The 15531-nt window shown below is 44.0% G+C and overlaps 1 protein-coding gene across 1 annotated transcript in view; it reads left to right on the top strand.

Annotated features, from left to right (window-relative positions):
• The first annotated feature begins 643 nt into the window (after positions 1–643).
• The window catches only part of mrps9 (mitochondrial ribosomal protein S9), a 59259-nt gene continuing 44371 nt past the window's right edge, over positions 644–15531 (top strand). The window contains exon 1 of the mRNA XM_080519813.1: positions 644–658. The gene's annotated coding sequence lies outside the window, so the exon portion shown is untranslated. The remainder of the gene's footprint in view (positions 659–15531) is intronic.

Genomic DNA, 15531 nt, shown 5'->3' with positions numbered 1-15531 from the left:
GTTAAACAAATTAAGCTTAATTTCAAGCTGAAGTCTCACCTATTTTACACTGGATTAACTATATATATATATATATATATATATATATATATATATATATATATATATATATATATATATATATATATATATATATTCAGGTTCAAATTCGACTTTAATTCACATGACACTTAACCTGATTTTCCCTGATTTTAAATACAATTTAGTCTTATTTAAAACTTTCATCTGATTCTACATTGTACACCTGATTGTACATCACATTTTAAACTTGTTGATGCTATTTAAACTAGATTTATATTTGATTTTGCCATTTTTAATTTGATTCAAGCCTTGGAATCTGGCTGGTTTTAGATTTGATGTGACACTAAATCAGACCTGATTGTCGACCACAGTTAGACTTGATTTATTTCAACTCTACGAAGAGGTGTGAGTGTTCTACTTTAACTTTGGACTCTTTGGCCTTTTATTTAACATACTTTTCAAGCAGCTTCAGAAAAACTGTTACGGATGCAAGATAATAATAAAAAAGAAAGTAAATCTAACGAGAAATGAGGATGTTTGTGTTTCTCTTTTTGTTCTCACCGGGTGAAAGTGGATTTATCTTCTCTGTTCAGGAGGAAGAGGAGAGACGTGGGGATCAGATACAGAAGCTGTGGAGGTTGGTAAGCAGACTGGCGTCTGCGTGTCCTGATTTCCACTGATTTCAAACCTGATTTCAAACTTTATTTCCACTGATGTTAGACTTGATTTTGGATGTGATTCAATGAGACCGATATCAGATTCTTGGATCACAGTTCAGACCTGATTGAAGACGGTAGATTCAGGCAGACGGTAGATCTGCACAGAGCTGAGACTGATCTTGGACTATACTGAGTCCTGGTTCCAGAATAGATTCCCGCTTAAATTTAAGATTAGTTTTCAACCACATTGTGTTCAGACCTGATTGTCAAACTGCATTTTGGCTCATTTCAACAAAATTTACATTAACTCTAAATTTAAGCCAATTTTGGACTGACTCTGAAATTTTGCTTGATTTTCAAATTAATTGAATTTGAGTATTAGACATTTTTTTCAAACTATACTTTCATTTAGACCTGATTTCAGACTCGATTCCAGTTTATTTTAAACTTGATTCAGACTTATATTAGATTGAATCCGATCTTAATTTCAACCACAATTTTGCCTAGATTTCAATTTGATTCAGAATTCAGTTCATATCTGGTTTTAGACCAGATCCAGGCTGGAATGAAATGAGATTTTACTTTCCTTCAGACCACATTTACATTAGATTCAGAACTGGATTCAGACCTGCTTTCACACTGGATTCAGACTCGACTGCATCGTCCTCAGCTTCAGCTTCCCTCCTCTCTCTTCCTCGCTCGGTGTGTGTGTGTGCGTGCGTGTGTGTGGTGTGTGTGTGTGTGTGTGCGCACGTGTGTGTGTGTGCGCACGTGTGTGTGTGCGTGCGTGTGCGTGTGCGTGTGTGTGCAATGAGGTTTCAGTGTTGTCTGGATGGATTAGCTGAGTGACTTTGAGCGGTTTGTTCTGTCGTCTTTGAGCGTGCAGCCAACTCACTGTACACTCTTCATCCTCTCCCTCCTCATCCTCCCCCTTCCATCTCTGTCCTCCCCTCCTCTGTGTGTGTGTGTGTGTGTGTGTGTGTGTGTGTGTGTGTGTGTGTGTGTGTGTGTGTGTGTGTGTGTGTGTGTGTGTGTGTGTGTGTGTGTGTGTGTGTGTGTGTGTGTGTGTGTGTGTGTGTGTGTGTGTGCCCTCACACACCTCCTTCACTCAGGTAGAAGAACAACAACTGTGTCTATTTATGCAGAAAGGGGAGAAAAGCATTTAATGGGTTTTATTTTTTTGATTTGTTTTTCCTTGTCTTGTCTCCGTCACTCCCTCGGCCCTCGTCTCCTTTTTCTCTCCAAATATGTTGACATTGTTGGTTTTTAGAGACACTCAAGTTTTTTCCTTTTACACGTGTATTTTTCTTATTCTTGATAACAGTTTGGCTTTAATATTTTTGCTTAATGCGAGATACAAGCTATTAGAACGTGGAGATTACCTTGAGACTGATCTCACATCTTTCTTGTTTTTAGATTGGACACAATCTTCACATTGGATTACCAATATATTTGGCTTTACTTTGATATTTGAGCTGTTTTTGTCTTGATTTTAACTTGTTTAACAGCAGTTTTTTATTTTTTTAAGACCAGTTTTGAATCCAGTTGTGGAACTGGATTTAAAAGGTTTTTAAATAGATTTAGCCTACTTCCATTCTGCTTCTGAATTAATTTTGACTCAAAGTATTTGGAAATGCTTTCTACACATTACATTTTATAGTTTGTTTGAACTGGGTTTTTTAGATATTGATGTGTTGAATTTAAAATATACTGTATTTGAACTGACTTGAGCTTCATTTGAACTGTGCTACAATAGTTTTTTGCTCAATTTAGACTAGTTTCACCCTTTTTTTAACCAGAATTGGACTATTTTTCAGACTTGTATTGGACTGAAGTTTTACACTGGTTTTAACAGGTTTTGGAATAATTCCTGCTTGAAAGGTTGGTTAAAACCTCTTAAGTGTGTCATAGCTTGTTTTAAATATAGTTTTATGTACATTTTAGGCTGATTTCTATGTATTGACCCACTCAGGAGGTGATTCCAGATATATTTGGTGTTTTGAATGAGCTTTTTGCTCATGTTTGAGCTGTTTTCAGACTTTAAGAAGTTGAGAGGATTCATCAGTATTATTCTTTGTAATTCCCACTTTATCAGGACATTTCTTTACTTTAGTCATCCCCACACACACCCACACACACACACACACACACACACACACACACACACACACACACACACACACAGAGTGTGTGTGATTGATGCTGTGAGCGTACACCAACACTGCTCCGACATGCAGAAGGAGGAGGTGGCGTAATGTACCTGAACGATTGATTACCTGAGTGCGACTCGCTGATGACTCCCCTGGAATCGATAACCGCTGCTCTCTCTCTCCCACCCCCCATCTCCTCCTCTCCAAACTTTCTCCCCCCCCTCCCTTCCTCTCTCTCTCTCGCTCTCTCTCTCTCGTTCTCTCTCCTCCGCCTCTGTTGTCTGAATCAGAGACGAGGAGCTCATGCAGCAATTATGAAATAGAGTCACATTTGCATAGGGAAAAATAATTAAAACAAACAAAGTGAGCCTAGGCCCCCTGGAGAGAGGAGCAGGGGGGGGAGCAGGAGGAGGAGGAGGCAGAGGGAGGAGGTGAATAATGTGGGCATAGAGAGAGAGGTTTAATTGCTCCACTCGGAGGTTGTGCCATTTATCTTCACCTCTCGGGCTCTGACGCCGTTTCATTTGTCACCTGATGAGGGTTTACGAGGTATACTCAGGATATCTGTTTCCAGTCACACACACACACACACACACACACACACACACACACACACACACACACACACACACACACACACACACACACACACACACACACACACCGCAGAGCCGTGCACGGTTTCCGCTCAAAACAAAAGAGATCTTGATGAAGGGTGAAACACCAAAAACGTCACATTTTAGAACGGGATGGATCTCACACTGGGGAACAGACTCCTCAATCAGCCAATCAGCTGCTGGCACCGGTTGCCATGGAGATTCCACTGAGGAGGAGACACAGACGCAGATGAGAAAAAGCGAGCAAAAGTGGTTCCACTGATTTGAAAATGAAAAGTTCCTTCAAGTGGAGGGGAGATCTGACTGGACAGAGCTGTTTGGACTGGTTCCAGGACTGGTTCCAGGACTGGTTCCAGGACTGGTTCCAGGGCTGGTTCCAGGACTGGTTCCAGGACTGGTTCCACTCTCTGATTCAGTGATTTCAGACCTGCTGATTGTACACTTGGACTCATTGTGGACTGGTTCTTCATTTGTTTCCAGATAAGATTAGAAATGTTCAGTTTTCAAGTAAAAAGATGAATGTCCATGTTCTGGTATTGATCTGTGTGCGTGGTTTATTTATAAAAACAATCAACAGAGTGAGCTCGTTGCCTGACATGCATTGTAAATGGCACCTAAGTGTCCGTCTTGTTCTGCAGCGGTTTGAGCTCTATTGTCAAGATGCCATTTGGTTACTTGCTTCCTATTTTCAAGTCGATTTCTGCCGGCTTGGACTCATTTCCTCAGTGATTATAGACAACCTGTTGGTTAAGTGTGGACTAGTTCTGCCTCTGTATTTCCAAAAGAGATTCTAAATGAGTTCTGCGCTGGTTTGCTGGAGTTCTCAACATGTCTCTGGTTTAAGAACTGAACCGCGGGCTTCAAGTTCATTTTAACGGAGGTGTTCCTGTCAGGTGGGATGCCTCCCATCACTGCACTTCAGGAAGAAGGAGAAGCTATGGGAGCTAATTTCTCTGCTCACACGCAGCAAAAGAACCCCCTCTTATCTCGAAGAGGCCAAATTGAGGACCTCCTGGGGTCCCTGCGCACGCGCCTGCACACATTCTAGCCACATCCTTTCAAAGGAGGCAGGTACCGACACTGTGCCGACACACAGCTCTGCACAGTTAAGTGTGACACACACACACACACACACACACACACACACAGTGAGAGTATACTGTAGTTTATAGGTCTTTAAAGAGCCGTTACATAAAGAGGCCAGTTTTCAGAGAGATGTTCTGCTCCTCTTTCAGAGGAAGTCATTATGCTCCTGGAGCTTCCACACTCGTTCCTCCTCGTGTGTGTGTGTGTGTGTGTGTGTGTGTGTGTGTGTGTGTGTGTGTGTGTGTGTGTGTGTGTGTGTGTGTGTGTGTGTGTGTGTGTGTGTGTGTGTGTGTGTGTGTGTGTGTGTGTGTGTGTGTGTGTGTGTGTGTGTGTGTGTGTGTGTGTGTGTGTGTGGGTTCCCATCTTTCTTGTGCGGAGCTTTTGAGGCGGCTCCCTGCTGACGCTGCGGGGTGCGAGTCGTCACGCGCTGAGGGCCGTCCGCTACGTTTCAGCCGGAGTGGCTAAAACTCCATTTTCAGCAGAGTGTTTGAAGCCAGAGGATGAAAGTGCCCCCTCGCTCCCTCTCTGTCTCTTTCTCTCTCGCTCTCCCCTCTCACTCTCTTTTCTGACGCCTCTGATGGACAACTCAGTGGCCATCCACTTCTTTAATTAAAGGCACAGGCTGCCATTTTTACCTCACATGAAAGAGTATTGACCTGACGGGGCTGCAGGCTGATCGGGACGATACGAGTGGCACTGAAGTCAAAGACAGAGCGTGTGTGTGTGTGTGTGTGTTTAAGCCAAAGGGCCTGTAAGAGGGAGCGTCTTTGAAGTGAAGTCAGTAAAATGTGGATGACACCACCATAATCGGCCTTCAGTATGAGTGTGGTGACTTCATCACTGCAGCCGCTTCATTCAGAAAAACTCTCATAACGTCGTGATTATATTCCTGCACACAAGCTAAGTTTACATATGAACACATGCACATTTATTGGTATGTTTCCCTGTATGGCACGAACAGGAAAATACAATTCTCAATACAATTATTGTAGAAAGTGCTTCTTGCAATATTTCCATACATGAGCTGAGAGAACGTAAAAGAATAAATCCAGCTACGAGAAACATTGTAGATTATACATTAGTATGTGATTTGCATACAGCTGAATGAGTGAATCAGTCATTAAACTGACCCACACAGTGCTAACTGCTAATGCTAACAGCCGTATGTGGCCAAAGCAATCGCTTACTTTATATCTGCAGTAACTCGTGAAGTAACTGCACTGCTTTCTCCAGATGATACTTTCAGTAATTTGCAGTGATGGGAGCACGCATTGAGTGTTCAAGAGTTTGTGTCTTACCGTTTGTTTCTGCAGTTTTCTGCGCAATAACGACTTGTTTTCCGGGTGTAATTGGACGTCATGGAGCTAAAAATGTGCCGACGTGTAGCGGCAGCATGCCTCAGGTGTTATCAAAGCCTTGAAAACAGTTTCAGGAACAATAGGAGGGAAAAGCATAACCTTTAAGTATAAATATATATCATCACATTAAATGATGCTGCCTTTGCTGTTCGTGTAGTGAAGCTTCGCCTGCGTGTTTCTGAGCTCAACAACAGAATTAGCTGATTTAACCAGAGCTGGCGTTAAACCTAACACGCCCAGAGTGAGCTGGCATGTTTTTTTCTCTCCTGTTTTTTCGTTGGGGGTGTGGGGGTATTTGTAGTCGACATTAACATTCATCCACAGCAGCCCTGGTTAACCCTCTGTAAGGAACTCGGCATCATCCGAGCCGGCTGTGGCTGCAGGCGAAAACAACAAGGCTTTAAACGCACGCTGTCGAAGAAGAAACGCTCTCACTCTCTCTGAGCTCCTTCTAATCGTCTGCTTCCTGTTGTTGTTTCTGTGTGTGTGCGTGTGTGTGCGTGCGTGCGTGTGTGTGTGTGTGTGTGTGCGTGTGCAACACTGCTGGGTGCTCGCATGGGTATCAGGCACCCAGGAATCCTCACTCGCAGGAATTACCAGTTAATGCACCTCTGAGGAGAGCATCTGCACTTAAGACAATTGTACTACAGTGTGTGTGTGTGTGTGTGTGTGTGTGTGTGTGTGTGTGTGTGTGGGTGGGTGGGTGGGTGGGTGGGGGGGGAAGAATGAAAAAAAGACGTGTGTTTCTCTCCCCTCTGAACCAAAATAATTTCCGTATCTTTGAAAACGCTAGAGGTTTATTTTCAGGACACACACACACACACACACACACTCAGGACGTTTACACGAGAACGATATTCTGGAATAATTCCCCCATCCTGACACTTTCGATGAAGATCGTCATCCACACGATGAAGACGCTGCAGTTTGCATGCCAGGCCACTAGTTACTGCTGTTTCATGTTCCAGTACGTCGCCACCTGCCATGAGGCCAGTTTCACACGTTAAATCGTGAAAGTCACTCTGGAATCAGCCATACTTGTTGATCGAGTGTTTCCTGTTTTGTGTATGCTTTGTTTCTGATGGAAGACGATGGAAAACCATTTATCAACACATGGAGTTCTGCTGTTTTGCAGAAAAAAATCCTCCGTAACACACAGAAAATAACATTTTTACTGTAAAACATTTTGTCATCACATTATAGCCAGAGCTTCCTGTGCAGGAGGACCATTCCTGCGATCAGATAGAGTATAAGGAGGTGTAGAAGAGGAATGGACGGCTCCTTGATTAGTCCCCCTCTCACTTTGCTAAAGGTCCCCTTCCCACCCCCCGGTTGCCCCCCCGGTGTCCCCCCGCATGGGGACGACGGGTCGGACAGCAGACTGAACATCTGCTGGTTCCTCTGACCCGGACATGTGCTGCTGGACGGGCTGAGCTCAGCGGGGGAGCAGCTTCCTCCTCCTCCTCCTCCTCCTGCCTCACCTCCTTCCAGTTGCCCCTCCCACCCCCCCCCCCCCCCCCCCCCCCCCCCCCCCCACCAGAGTCAGCGGTCCATCTCACAGTGCAGATTGCCTCTGACAGCCGCACTATTTCAAGTCGGTGGTTTGAGTTAAATTGGAGTGAGCAATACCACCTGTGCCTGCTGAAAGGCCGCTGTGGTGGAGCTGTGGCTCTGTAGAGGTGGGGGGGGGGGGGACTGGAGGAGGGGATGTGGTGAGTGGGGGGGGGCTGCTACCTGCAACCATCAAAGCCTGTGTCTCACATGCAATCTGCCCAGCTGGCTCCCCTGTGAGGAGGCCTTTGCTGGGTGTTACCTGCCCCCCCCCCCCCCCCCCTACAGATGTAGATCATCCCTTCGCTCCCTCTTCTTCCTCAGCTTCTCTTTCACACGATGTGACATTCTTGTGCTCCCAGTGTCCCACAACTGTAGGAGAAAGTAGTGCCGGGATAGTTTTTTTAAAAGAAGCTCCGATGTCACACTGAGCAGCTCATGAGTTCCTCTTCTTGAAAGGAAATACATTCACAGCTTTTCCAGAGATACGAGGAGAATACAGCTCGTTTCTCATTTTCAACATTAACGTGGAGAAAATATCAAGATGAGTGCGTTTAACCGATGATGAGCTGAGACGAAAGTGTCAATAAATACCAGTTTTGACATGGAGTTTCTGGTGATAAATAAATAAATGAATACGTGCTCTACTTTCTCCTCCTCACACCTCCAGAACAGCTGTGAACTTAGAAATCTCAGGCCTTGTTGACTTGATTGTAGCTTTTTCTCAAATGTGAATTAATAAGCGAAGCTTGATCTCCACCCTGCTGGAATGATGAAGGTAAAAATATGCGAAATGCACGCTAGTTATTGTTTTTAACTCTGTATTGTACCATGAAAACACATTCACTGCATCGTAAAGCCAAAGAGTCCATATGATCAGTTTGGGTTTTCAAAAGTTAGCAACAAGACATCGCTTTTAGCTTCTAATAAAACTCAACACAAGAACAACTCATCATCACATTTTGGCCCGAGACAGAATTTTGGGTGCTAAAACTCTGATAAGCCCAGCAGCCATTTGTTTGGCTGCTGTGCTTTGACCTCTTTCCAGCATTTAAATTCACATTTCATGCTAATTTGCAGTCTGCTTGGTGTTTAGGTAGCAGCGCGCCGTGTTCAACCTCTGGTTTCACGATTAAAAGTGAGGAACGGGCGACCTCCACGTGAGAGCCGCTGACCCGCTCGTCCACTCCTTCGCCTCCTTTCAAACGGCTCCATCCGGCACAGAGGAGCTCCACCAGTGGTTTAATGTATTCACACTGGTGCTGGTGGAGGTGCTGGACTCCTAATAAAGACTGAGGGAAGTTGCTGCAGTGCTTCTAGCCATGCAGCGATGTGTAATGAAGGAGCGACCGTGTGCGTTTTGGTATCTTCCTATTGACGTTTTGATTTGTCAACGGTCCAAAGCCCAGGAGGCATTTTACTGCTGCCCGCTTACAAAGTCGGCTCATTAATCATTACAAATTCATACATGAACAAAATGTACAAGCCCACGCAGAATCGTTTAAAATTCACCCACCCAAAAGTTTGCAGAGATCCTCAAACGCCGCGCGTCAGGGTGGATTTAAACAGACTGGAGCGCGAACCAAAGACCAAATTCAACAAACAGGACAGAATGATTCAGATCAGAGCTGGAAAACCGGTTGAGTCCAAGTCTGAGCTCAGATTTACTCGTTATTTGATTTTAAGTTGTTTCATTGGTTGGTTGGGCTTTCCACTGTGAAACTGGTTCGGCCCTGAAAAGTTCAAACTCTGCACAAGTTGAATAAAAGTAAAGATTTCTGCATCCTGATGCAGGAATTGTTTTTTTGAAATAAAAACTAGAGAAAGATTTACTTTTACTACTGATTTCCTCCATCATCTAAAATTATTGTTTGTTTTAGACTCTTATGGAATGAATAGAAGCTGATTTCTCAATTCAGTTGGAGATTGTTTTCTGATAGATTTTAAGCTGGTTTATCAATGAACTCATTTAAACCAATTTCCAGTTTGATTTGAAGCCGACGACTGGACTGATTTAGTGAATGTTCATCTGGGTTTGACACAGATTCCCTTGTGTGAAGTTGATTTCAGCAGATTTGGGGATCAATTGAAATGATTTTTCTTGGACTGGTTTGAAGCTCAGTTTCAAGCTTATTCACAACATATTTGAGATGGATTTGAAGATGATTTCAAGATATTTTAACACTGAATCTTAAACTGTTTTCTGACTGATTTCAATCTGTCAGATTATGTGACCTTGCCATCCATCGCCTGTTCCCATTTGATCTTTGCACTCTGCAGACTTCTGAGTCCCGGGACTGTCTCCCGGTGACCTCGTACCTTGACTCCAGCCCCTCCACTCTGGAAATTCATATAACAGTAATGGCCAAAGTATCCTGGGTAGGATTCCATGCTGATCTCTCCAGGCCTTGAATTTCCCAGGTGGACCGGATGTGTCATCAGTGTTCAGCCAGTTCTCTGTCGGTGCTTGGATGGAGGCGGCATCCTTCAGGGAGCAATTGAAGGTTTTCCAGAGAGCCTTATTTGGAATAATGGAGCAGAATTTTAGACTGATTTCAGGCTCGTTCATCGACAGATTTTAAGCTGAATTGTACTTTTGCATTGCTGTGTGTCAGTGTTACATCACCTCTGGTAAACTTAGTGTAAAATACTTTGGACTCGGTGTTTGGCTTGCCCTCTGGCTGATATCTGAATCTGATGTCTGAACTGGTTTCTGAGGCGTGTCTCTTGCTGGTTTGAAGTGGATTTTTCTCAGGATTAAATTCAGTGACGAATAATGAAACTGAGATGCGAAGTTTCAACTTAACTTTATTCGTGAAACACTTTAAAACAACTGCAGCTGAACCAAAGTCCCATATGCAAATAGACATAAAAACATAAAGTGCAATAGAATTGCAGCAATAAAAACAGAAGAGTCTCACTTATTAGGCCGTTAACACACACGACCTCTGACCTTTTGCATTTCTCACCTTCTTCCACCTGCGACAATGAACCCATGTGACTGTTTACAGGTGAAAACGTCCACAGTGTGAAAACACCGTGTCATTAATGTCCCTCACAGAGAGAGGAGGAGGAGGAGGAGGAGGAGGGAGCCTAAAATCTGCTTCCTCCTCCTCCTCCTCCTGGGCAGGATACAGTAGGCATCATTTAGTGAGGAGAGCGGTGGAAACAGTGTGAGGTTAGCCACGAGGTCGCCACACTTACTGCACGGCCGAGCTCATTTCCACTGCTGTCCACAGCCGGGGGAGTGGAGGGGGGGGGGGGGGGGGGGGGGGGTGTCCAGTGAAACGGCTCATTCACTTTCTGATCACACACTCACACACACACACACACTCGGCAGGCTGTCTTCATTGTGGCGTTGTTTGCTCACTTCCTGGCCGTCAGGAGAGATTTCCTGGACTGTGACAGCTCACCTCCATCTCTCTGCACACTTCACTCCAAATAATCTGACTTTTAAAGCCCGTCGCTGCGTCACGTGTCCTCCAGCCGCGTCCAACCGGCTCCTTTTATTTCCTTCCTGCAGTCGGAAGCAGAGCGAAGACAACCGGGAGGACTTCGCCATCGTCTTTAATCCTTTTCTCAAACTAATCTGATGAGTGCGGCTAACGATATTTGACTGAGTAACTGAGATTTAAAAGTCGTTTTTCCACACATGACGACTGATCTGTGTGCACATCAGAGCCCAACTAATCCACCACTACTCCATTACTACTAATACCAATATAGTCCTTCTACTGCTGCTATCACTGATAATAATAAGAGTAATAATGACTTGAAGCTCATTTCTTTTTGCTTATTTAAAGCAGATTTTTCACAGATTTGTCAACTGATCTGAAGAATTTCCCTGATTTGACCGGTTTTGGACTGAATTACAAGTAAAATTGTGTTTGTGATAGATTGTTCGATTGGTTTAAAGTTGACAGATTTATCTGATTTTAGTGAGCAGCTGCTTTGAGGTAGATTTTTGTATTATTATTATTCATGTTCACACAGATTTCAAGCTGATTTGTCGGTGAATTTGGAGTAATTTTAGAAATAGAAGTGCAGATAATTCTTGCCTTGTTTGAAAGTGATTTAAAAATTGATTTGAAGCTGTTCTTGTTTTACAAACCCTGCACTGATTCAAGATGATTCTTGAATTTCAAGTTCATTTTTGGACTGACTTGAAGCAGATTTTAGTGCAGTTATATTTGTGGACTGGTTTAAAGCTATAAGAGATTTTATGCAGCTTTAGGACTGATTTTACAATGTTTTCCTGATTTTGGAGGTAATTTTCTCCAAAATCTGTCATCTTTTTGTGTGTTTGCTAACAAAAACACACAAAATCAGGTTGTTTTTCTCCGATCTGACTCATTAAAATGATAAATAATCACATTCCTCCTGTTTTGCTCAGTTTGAATCCATGTGTGCAGGAACAAATGTGTTTTTCTCCTCGGAAGAGGGAAAAAAATAAAAATAAAACAGGCCAAAACGTTGTTTATTGTAACAGCACAGTTGCCGCAGCATATTTGAGGGTGAGCGTTTTATTTCTTTGAATGTTTGCAGCTTCCAAACAAATGTTAGTCTGAGCGCGGTGTGAAACCGTCTGCAGCGAGGGGTCAGGGGGGCGCCGCTCGCCGTGTGAAATCTATTCCTTTCTTCTGTTTCCGGCTGCTCTCGCAGCTGAAAGTGGTCTCTGATACAGCCTCCCTCTGAGGCCCCGCCGTCTCATCCGGGGATCAATACCCCTCCACACACACACACACACACACACACTGTGCTCACACTCTGACAGAGGACGGATCGGAGGAGCCGGCGGGTCAATGGCCGGGTCCCGCTCCTCGGTTAAGCGGCGTGGTGTTAACGGTGTCAGGCCTGATACTCCCACCGGGCCGCTCGCTCCTAATGACCGGCCAATCGATGGCCGTCTGCCCTCGCCACTGACCAATCACGCTGACATCTCTGGCGGACGCGTCGACCCGGCCGGGGAAGTTTCCACGTAAGGCGGTTACGAGAGCGCCGCGGCCGCTCGGGGTCGTCCGACGCTTTCACACGTTAGAAATATCATCGATCGTGCCGTAATGAGGTCGTACTCGCCATCGACGGGATCTGCGGTGCGAGTTACTGCCAATTAGTACTCCAGCAAAGTTACTGTACCAGATACTGCAAATAAAGCATAGTAACGTTCCTCCGTCAGTTATGCTCATGGGGATATGTTATTGTCGTGTTGGCATGTCGCCTCATTCTGTGATTAAATTCAGCTGAAGTTACATCAGTCAGGGGAGGAAGATGCTCTATAATCTCAAGTTATATCCAAGTAATCAGTTACTAGTAGTGGCATTACAGTTTGATGTATCCAGGCCTGGATATGAGAGTGACTTTGCCTTAAATTATTTGGGTTTTTTTACCCAGAAACAACCAGTGTGTCAGTTTGCGGTGCTTTTTTTTCTTCATGTGTGACAAACTCACCTGTGTCTCTGCTGCTGAACTCGTTTTTATTTTCTCCCTCTTTTCTCTTTCGGGGCGAGATATTTTTATCGGCTCCGTGGGGTTTCTTTTTGTGCTCCTGCCTCCGTCTCGCTGCTCCTGTCAGCTTTTTTGGCGTTTGTGTTTTGCAAATAAACCACAAAACCAGGAATATAATTTTTGTTTGTTTGTTTGTTTTGCGTGAATAAGAGCAGGAGCTGTTTGAGTGCAGGAAACGGACGAGTTGTGGAGATAAAAGGAGGCTCAGTCCTCTGTGTCTGACACCAAGTCCCCCGTCCCTCCATCTGTCCACACCGCCTCAAAGGGACGCTTGTCCAGCCGTGAGGGTCAGTCACACACACACACACACACACACACACACACACACACCCTCTTCAGAGCGAGACTCTCCAGGACTTTGTTTTTAATGTGAACTTGATGCAGCGACCCACAGACACTCGGATGAAAAAATAAAAATAAGACACTTGCAGCTTCTCTTCACCTCCTTTTATTGCACAATTTAAAACAGGACTGCAACAAAAAAACCCACACAGGCAGATTTAATTACACAACTGCTTTCATTCCTCAGTTCTCATTCAGAGTTCGTGCAAAGAATTAATACAGAAATTGATTTTTTTCTTACTTGTAAAGAAGACGTGAGGATTTTTTTTTTACCGCAACCAAAAAAATGGTGTGTGAAAGAGAAAACATTTATTTCAAATCGGGTTTTTGAATTAATTAGTGTGTTTCGGTTAACGTCATCTCTGTTGACAATTCTTCATGTTTTGGTTCTTTTCAGTTCATTTTGAGCTGAATTTGAGGGTTTTCCCACTTTGTTTTTCAATCACAATACAATACAACAATGAATACAATACAATATGATACAATGCCTTTATTTTCATTATTCATGCAACTTACAAATATTTTAACGGAGCAATTCAAAAATACAATGAGACCAGTTAATAAAAGGACCATGTGATAAATCAGTTACAAAGATTAATGACAGTCAACAAAAGTACCTGGTAAAACTATTTTACACATATAATCTGTTGTTATTACAGTTAATTCGTCACAATGAATCTTGCATTGTGAAAGAAAAGCAGTTGACCAACCAGACTGGAGAAACCTGCTGCTGAGTTCAGCGCATGACGAGGCCGTTAGCTTAGCATGCAATGAAATGGAGCAGTTTGTGTGTCGTCCTAATATAACGCTGACATGCATCAGTAGTGAAAGAGTCCAGGTCATAAAGAAAAAGCCAATATGGTTAACTGGGAAGAGTCCTGATGCGGATCCAGTGGCAGGTTGCTGGCTGACATTACCACACAGTTGCACAACTTGACCCAGATCTGTGGTTTCCAGTTTCGCCCTCCCCTCATTCACAAAAAGCCCTGGGGTGAGCGTCACGTTCTTCCACCTGGCGTTACGGAGCCAGAAATAAAAGAAACACTGAGGAAAATGTGCGGTTACATAAACTGATAAGTGCCTCCACCCCGGCTCTGCAGAAATGAAACGCTACATCCGACGGAGGAGCGGGCGATGGAGTATTTTCACTGGGAGATGTGACAATGTGACATCATGCTGAGGGGAAATGAGCAAGAGCAGAGATATATTTAAATAAAAAAAAAAAATTAAAAAAACTCTACCAGCTCTATCCCTGAGCTTCACTGACAAAAATGTCTTTAGGAGGTGAGGATTATGGATTAATCTATAATAACTAGTGAAGGAGAAGAGAAAGGAGGGGAAGAAAAGCCTGCAGTCTCACACGCCAGCAGCAGAAATACTGCCTCATCATCGAATGTTCACACTAATATTCCCAAATGATACCGTTTAGACCCGTATCACACTCAATCACCACTGCCCACTTCTTTCAATCAACTCATTTCTGCAGGTCCCTTCATTTTTAAACATGTCTCTGTGTCTTTTGCGGGTCCCTCCACCCGGCCCCACCCCTCCTTTTCTTGATAATCTGTTTATCCGTAAGTGTCACATTACATTTGCAAAGCAGCTGGGGGGACCGGTGGCATCGTGTACGGCGGGGCTCCGGCGTGATTACCCGGCCTGGTATTTGGCGCACTCAGACTTGTCAAATCCTTTGATCTGAACTGTCTTCATAATCACTTCAAAAAGTCTTCCTGAGAGCGTGAGGGCTTTACAGATGGGCTCCCCACTCTCTCAGGGATGTGTTCAGCTTCACCCTGCTTCTCTGCATGCCTGGTGGTTTTTCCTCCCGCTTCCCCTGCCTCCTCTACCCGCAAACCTCTTGTTGTATTGTGGCCGTGTCAGGAGCTCCATTCACACGGTTAAAGACTGAAAATGCACCATATTATCGGCGCAACATCAGTTTCTTCCTCTGACTGCTGCCGCGTTTTCAGATTTTGCAGTGAATTCAATTCTGCATATCTACGTCCGATGTGCAGCCGTCCAAACCCATTCTATAACAAGCTGTGTCGTTAAATTCAAAATGGGGAAATGTGTATCATATGTATTCAAGAGTGCAGAAAGTAAATCTTCTACGACTGTGAAAATATATACATATATATCATTTGATACAATCTAACTAACTAACTAACCTTCATACAAGCGTTTAGATCAACACTGAACCAGGGACTAAACTGTTCTTATGTCTGAATGTAATAGAAGTCTG

Source organism: Blennius ocellaris, assembly GCF_963422515.1.
Source record: "Blennius ocellaris genome assembly, chromosome: 24".
Classification (NCBI taxonomy): Eukaryota; Metazoa; Chordata; class Actinopteri; order Blenniiformes; family Blenniidae; genus Blennius; species Blennius ocellaris.
This window is presented reverse-complemented; position numbering and strand designations above follow the sequence as displayed.